The following is an 8,055-nucleotide window of genomic DNA, read 5'->3' as shown; positions in this document are numbered from 1 at the left end:
CATTTTCAATTGAGCATTATTGTTACAAAGGAAATAGTTTATAAACTTAAGATTGTGTTTTTTATCTTGAATAAACTACTTGAAATGTGTCTTCTAAGTGCCAGGATAACTATCCCTGGGACAGAATCACTGAATAATGGCTTAAAATTTGTATTCCTTTCCATTGGTCTATATATATAGCCTGTGAAGTAAGTTTTCTCCTTACAGACTTGTTTGAGATAAGGGTTCAATAAAAGACAACAGACGTTTCTTTGCACCAAAAATTTTTTTATTTCACAACCACCATCCCACCCCTCAAAAAACAAAACAGATTTCTATGGATTCACATAAATGAACTAAATATTAACCAAGATACAGACCCAGTCCGCCAAGCAGTTCGGATATGAAACAGATCATTTAAGCATATAGATGCACTTCACTTCCACCCATATTAAAAACAAAATATGAAAAAAAAACCTTTAAATTTAACCTTTTCACCACCAGTTCCCTTTTTTCATCACAAATTCACAAAATAGTCCAATTTTATAGTCTGCACTTTTCTTGGGAACACAAATAGCCAAATTTTTCAGTAATAACTGAAAATCAACTCAAATTTCGTCTGTTGGCTTAAAAAATAGGATTCATTACCAGAAATATTGAATAATATTAAAAAGAAAGTGCAGCAAATTTTGGGCGAGAAAGTCTAGAGGTGAAAATGTTAAGGTAACAGTCATCAAACAAGGATTAGGAAGTCCCAGATCTCAGGAGTGTTTTTGTCTCATCTAAAACACAATATATATGTATTACCGCTCAACTGTTGTCGATAAATTTAGACCAAATTATCACCCAGAGATTTCATTGACATATAATATGCACAAAAATAATTATAGTTTTTGTTTTACGAGAGATAACATCTTTTCACTGAAGAAATATTTGCCAGTTTCACATGAATTCAACGAGTATTTTTGTCGCAAAAAAAATGACACCAATAAAAACATACCATTAAGCTGACTCACATGCAGGTTAAACATCTCAGCTTGGGTCAATTAGCAGCAACCTAGGGGGTCTGCTTAACTGCTGTTCAATATAGATAGCACTACACTGTGCAAAATGACTAGAATATTAATACCCATGACCAATTCTGCATCTATCTTTTCTTTATTTTATCCAGAACTGCCATTTGAATTTGGGTTCTGTCGCTGACAGGAGTTTTGATTAGCTTTCAACGACTGCAGAGAGCTAATTCCTGTCCCATGAGTGCAGTTCAAAAGAAAAACAATGCCCTAAACCATGGAATAATCTCTTTGGCTGGTTGCTATGGTGATGGAATAAATTGATGTGTTCCAGTTGCCGACTGCTGCAGTTGCCCGGAGAATTGAATATATCACGGGACAAAAATGAGAGGGAGAAAATACACAGAGAGGATACAAAATTTTCATTTTACATAGTATTGATGCATCGTCAGTAGTCATGGCAACTCATCACCTGAGCCGAGGACACACAGATGATATGTAGAGCTTAGCTTGTTTCAAAGCATTGATGAACATAGAATACTGATTTGGTGTGTGTACGTTTTTCTCATTGCTACGCTTCAAATCTTGTTGTTTTTCACCCAATGACAGATCAATCTACATCGCCACACCTCCCGTAAGACCGGCTATCTGCAACAATCAGAGACAGAAAATAAATAAATATAATTAGAAAGAACTCGTTTGGGGAATTCAGAATTCCACTGACTTCATTAAATGTCGTTAGTGAATGGCATCGGGGTAATTAAAATGACAATTAAAGACAATCTTTGAATTTATTGTCTGTAATTATGACCAACTAACGAACTAAACAAGCATTATGTGTGTTTGCATGTTAAAGTCCAATGATCAACAAGGACTATTTATAGAAATATCTACGCATAATAAATGAGCAGCTCATTTACATACTAGCTACAGGCATATTGGCAAGACTGATAACGTGACTGATACCCTGTCAGGAACGCAAATGACACATTGACAGGTTCATACATAACGCTCCACAAACTGTCGAGCCGCATGATTTCTTGTGCATACAACCCATGTGTAATAATAAATTCTGGATTCACATCAAGTAAGACTGGAGTACAAAAATAGAATGCTATCAGGTGTTTTTGAAACTATATCGGGTAGCTAGTGAATGCCTTGCTAGTGTAGCACAGAGACGAAAGAATTAAAGTTTTTAGTCGCTGTATCATCCACTTCTCACTGTTTACTTTAATAAAGGGTGGTGGTCGTAAAATTTCTACAAACAATGTATTTTAAACACATTTAATTTTAGCATGGGACCCACACTGAACATGATGCAGCATGTCTACCACTGCTCTTTAATTTACTGATGAAATATGTCTATTGACTAATTGCTTTTAATACAGACAAAAAATCATTCATTCCAAAAAGAAAAAACTTGCGGACACCCATGATTCAGTTTGCAGGTGTTTATATTTCTGTAGATAAAAAGCACAACATGATTGGGTAATATTTCAAAAAGTATTCAATGAGAAAGTCTCTACTAGATTATTTATATTTCTGTAGATGAAAGACACAACATGATTGGGTAATATTTCAAAGAGTATCCAATGAGAATGTCTCTACTAGATTATTTATATTTCTGCAGATAAAGAACACAACTTGATTGGGTAATATTTCAAAAAGTATCCAATGAGAATGTCTCTACTAGATTATTTATATTTCTGCAGATAAAGAACACAACTTGATTGGGTAATATTTCAAAAAGTATCCAATGAGAATGTCTCTACTAGATTACATCTCTAAGGCATTAAAAGTTTCAGAAGATGTATGTAATTATGCCAAATAGAACTGTACATGTGAATACATATGATTGGCAACACTGGTAACCTAGCATACCTCTTACACAAGACAAAACATAAACCTCAATCATGCAATACATATTCGTAACCACATGTATGCAAAAATTAATTGAGTGCTATCAGGCCATTTAAATTATTCAACAAAACCTACAGGGCAAACGCAAGTATTTGTGTGAATTGTAATTACTTGCTTATAGTTGCCCTGGCGAGTATTAAAAGAAATTGACAAAAAGTTTCATGATTTCAATCGTATATATTAATATTTGAAAGAAAATTTTTAATGAATAAAAAGAAAGAAGTAAAGTTGAAGTAACACATCGTTAATAACTTTCCCTGCCACAAGTTTGTATGACCCCCTAGGCAGCCTATTTAAAGGATATTGGTTGTAGTGCTACATCATGTTTGATATGGATACATAAGCGATGTAAACAACGCATTGAAAATGCAACGTTAGTTCATACAAAATGTGAACGCATTGCTGGGGGCCATCGTGTGGTCCAAAGTATATCCTGAAAAATTAAAGTAAGCTTAGAAAAAACTTGTACCGAAGGCACTTACAGATTTTAAACAAGAATCATGACAGCTACCGAAGTAATAAAACTCTGCTTGTTGAGATGCCCAATGCAAAATAATCCACAGAACTGAAGTTAATAATACTAACAGAAATATTTAACAAAACGGATAAATCTGTGATTTGCAGTATGTGGTTTATCTAAGAGCACCTATTAACAAGTTTCATTCAAATCTGGTTTCAAATCACGAGTGTATTCTGAAATACCAGAAAATTGCCTAACTTATGCAAATTAACAAACAAACAAACAAACAAACAAACATACATACATACATACATACATATACATATGCATATAGGAGTGAAAAAGGGGCGATATATTTCGCAATAATTACAATTTCGGATAGGTTGAATTATTTCATTTTTAACTGGTGTAACATGGGTCCCATATCCAGCAAATATACATCACTAACACTATAGCTGATGTAAGATGAACACAGCATGAGAAATAAAAATAATCAACTATTTAGACAAACTCACAAATACGCCGTCATCACACGCATCTGTGTATGAGATAAGTGTTAGGATTACGACTCCAATGTTCTTAGAAAGGACAGAACAAAGAACTGACATGTCTTGCAGCACAGATGAGTCACATATATGAAAAGAAAACGCAGACAAAGCTTGTCAACATAATGGTCTAAACGGCATAAAGAGCATTAAACAGCATTTTGATAGCAATGGACGACACAAGTTAATTAAGAAATTAATAAGCCATCATCTTGCAGTGAGTACTGTATCAATTTACAAACTGTTATTAAAATTATCAGAAACACACTTTTGGTGTTTATGTATGACAAGAGTCAATAACTTTCTTTTAATGAAACAAAAAGTGGATAAAGTTAATATTCTATAACAGTTCCCAGGGTATTATTCAAGATGTATGGTATCAGCGATCGGTATACTGACTGCGATTCCAATTGCAATGTTATGTAAATTTAAACATTATCAGGTTTTCATGCTTTAATACAACAATATCATGTTAAAACAGCCTTTTCACTTTGCAAATCTATATAGTACCATCCCCTGCGCAATAAATACATGTGCACCATCAAACGTTGAGATAAGTAAATAAGAAATAATTGCAGATTATCAATATATGTGGGTCTCCTAAATTAAGCTAGATTTGTTTACAATATTTGTGAGCTAAAACATATTTTATGTTTTTAGCTTTTTCTGAGAGCGATGTTTTGAATATTTACAAAGTGGGAATATATTTATATTAAAGTTGGGCGTAGATTATATCTGACATAGGGTGTATGATCTTTTGTTGTCAGTGAGGACCCTAGAACGGATTACACTATATGCAGGTGTCACATAGTAAATGCTACAACTTAAATATACACGATAGTTTGAAAATGCAAAGGATTTCATCTTATCTTTACCCGGCCTTGACGAGACAGGCCTCCTTATCTTTGGTAATGAATTTTTCATGTTTTTTTTTTTTTTACCCTTCCTGGGCCGACTTATTCTGTGTGTTCATGTGTGTTATCTTGAGCTTAAGTTACTCTTCTATACTGTCAATCTCATCTGTCTGTATCCATGGAAACCCCTCAAAAAGATGAAGAAATGCTAGAACATCCTCATCAGGTAGATTCTACATTTTCACAAAACCTAATGTTTTGAGTGGCAAGAATTTATTTTATGGCATATTTTTATGTAATTTTCTATAATTTCTTTATGCCTTTTTGACGGAACATACGTAATATCTCATTGCTGATAGATCTTGACCAAAGTTTTGAAAAAAATAAGAAAAAAAAAAATGATGTGATTTAATGGTGACCAAATTCAACTTTGGCACTCAAAATTTTAAAGATCTAGATTGAGTAATTTTTAAAATTTTGAAACACGAGAAAATCGTATTTTTGTTCATACTATTAAGATAAGTACTCAAATTTTCCCAATTTTTTTATTCATTTTATCGTACGTCAAAGTGATCTATTGGGTATGAATTTCACTAATATTGATTTGAGAGTTGTATTTGAACTTTGGGTGTAAATTTTCCCCCAATTTGGCACATTTCCAATACTGCTTCTTGTACTACACTGTCTTCAGAACAGAACATCAAAAATCAGTTTGAATTTACCAAAAAAAAAATAGTGAAGATAAAAAAGAAAGATCCTAAAACATTACTAAATCTTCTGTGAATACGGTGAATTCTTGTGTCCTTACTACTGAATACAACTACATGTACTAACAATTGTAGTTTTAAGTGTTTCCAGTTTTCAAATGGTCTAGCAAAGTGTGGTTAAATCACAGCTATGCTGAGGAAAATGTTTTTTTTTAACTGTTCTCAGAAGTGACAGAAAGAATTAAATGGATATCATGAATTTAGCCAGTACAGACGTCGTAAAGTCAAATTTGTCATAAAAATAATATCTTTTCTGCGTTGATACATGTCCCACTGAGTAACAGTGCACGGGTTAAGTGTATCCACGTGAAACGAACAGCACAATAATATTCCTAAAATGACAAAGACAAATATCATTTTTGCCTGTGTGCCTGTTCTATCAGATTTTAAGAAAAAAATATCGCCTTTTTATTATGGAGAAATACCTCAAGATTTTCTTTTGTTATTTTCAGACTGACAACTATAATGTGAAGGCTAATTGGCATACCCAAATAACTTCTGTTGTGCTATTCATGTAATGCTAGTTTAATTATGCAAATTAGCTGTTTTAACGAAGTGGTCATTAAGAGGTAATTAATGAAGCTCCTTAGTTTTCTCATAATTATTAACCTGGGCAAAGACAAGGAATGAGTGATGTTTGTTGAATTATGAAAAAAAGCAGTTAGGTTTAAAACATCATCAAATATTGACAATCTCATTCATCTTGGCTGTAACATCACACATCCTCTTATCAGTTACCTAGGAAACCAAATATTCAAATGAGGCAGAGATGACATTTCAAAGGAGACAAACTTAAAAATCACAATTGTAACCAAGGAAACAAGGCATGCAAATGAGCAAGGATAAAGAAGAGATGATAAGGATGTAGCATTTTCCACTTGAGATTATCTACCCACTTTGCATCCGTTTGAAACATTTTTTTATCCTTTTGAAAAAAAAAAAAAAGAGTCATTTCCTCAATCAGACGATACTATTATCTTGAGTTAGCAGGTAATTGAAAATTTATTTGCTGAAATTACCCTCTGATATTCAATGTATTTTTACCATTAACTCTCTGCTGCACTAGACTATATTATAAATTTGATTGGTGGTAAACAGCGGAGTGCTCTCTTAAATGACTTACCAGGTCGTCAAGGGACCCTGGAGAGATATGTAATACTCGTGACTTACCGGTAACTGGTCATCAAGGGACCCTGGAGTAAGTGTTTCGTCTGAGAGCAACAAACCAAATTGCATCATTTACAGCGATTTTATTAACTAATTCATTTCGAGAGAAAAAACTAAATACTATGAGGAAGTGAACTATCTAAAACCCAAAAAATACAATAGCTACCATACCGAAAAAATTACTTGTTCTATAGAGACTCGCAGTTTATAAAATTTGCAAATGTAGTTTAGTCTTAGAATTTTGTGATAACATTCGGCTGAAATTGGTCATTTTAGCAATGTTGTGAAATACAGAAATACATCAGCTCCAAAATATAGTCATTCAAGCACAGTCCCTCTATCCCCGGTCTGGAAATGGCTATTGTCTAAGGTGTGAATTACCCGCTGTGCTCGGACTGCGCTAAATATGGCTTTCCGCGAAGCATAGTCTCTTGATATCAGAGCATTCTATCGAAACGAACGAAGCATATATTTGGGATGTAGTTTACAATGCTGGTGACATCATGTCTCTAAGAATAACTTATCAATTCTTTAGCACTGCCAGAAATTGAGTAGGCAGACTTTTTTTTTCGCCCCGATGAGAATTTATTTATGAGCGCCATTTTGTTTTTGATTTACGAACTTACTCGACACGAGTTGGCCCATTTTATATTATGAAAACTACGTTTAACCATAATATTTTTTTTCAATGTGAATAGATTTGCACATTAACCTTTTGGTGATGTGGTTTGTTTTTTTCTCAGATGTTCGTATTTTGACAAATCACGGTAATATGTTCTGTTCTGTTTGAAGTTTGTGATTGTAGTGCTAAAGTTAGTGTATGCTCAGTTTCGTTGTACCTATGTATGACCCCTCCCCCATCAAGGTCACACATCCTGGTACTTATGCATGACCCCCCCCTCCATCAAGGTCACACATCCTGGTACTTTTGAATGACCCCTAACAATCACACATCCTGTTTCTTTCTATGGTATTAAATGTTTTCTAGATATGGCAATCATTTTTTAATATTATGCCTCAATTTTTGCTGTCTTTAATAAACTGCTTGTATTTTTCGGGTGAAATAATTAAAGAATTCCAACTGACAGTGAATTTGTAGCCTTAGAAAGTCCTATTACACAAATGTTCATTTTCGTTGATTTTTGATGTTGTTGACACAAACACTAGAGCAGTACCCAACTACCATTACTGAGGTAGCGTAATACAATGGTAAAACAACAGTCGGAAACTCACAGAAATAACCAACGATCTCTGTATCTAAAAATTTCATATTACCTATTATTCTACAGCCTTCTACTATTACTTTATTGACGCTTTCCTCCCCCAGTTACTTACTGGTGTGACGTTACA

The 8,055-nt window shown here is 33.7% G+C and overlaps 1 protein-coding gene across 3 annotated transcripts in view; it reads right to left on the bottom strand.

The window, feature by feature from the left end:
• Positions 1-246: 246 nt before the first annotated feature.
• LOC100378454 (conserved oligomeric Golgi complex subunit 1-like) overlaps positions 247-8,055 on the bottom strand; it is a 77,408-nt gene continuing 69,599 nt past the window's right edge. For all 3 annotated transcript variants that reach the window (XR_014931399.1, XM_085507010.1, XM_085507011.1), the window contains one exon: positions 247-1,640. The gene's annotated coding sequence lies outside the window, so the exon portion shown is untranslated. The remainder of the gene's footprint in view (positions 1,641-8,055) is intronic.

This window comes from Saccoglossus kowalevskii, chromosome 13 (assembly GCF_978046115.1).
Source record: "Saccoglossus kowalevskii chromosome 13, keSacKowa6.1, whole genome shotgun sequence".
Classification (NCBI taxonomy): domain Eukaryota; kingdom Metazoa; phylum Hemichordata; class Enteropneusta; family Harrimaniidae; genus Saccoglossus; species Saccoglossus kowalevskii.
Note: the sequence above shows the minus strand (reverse complement) of the source record. Positions and strands in the feature narration are given on the sequence as shown.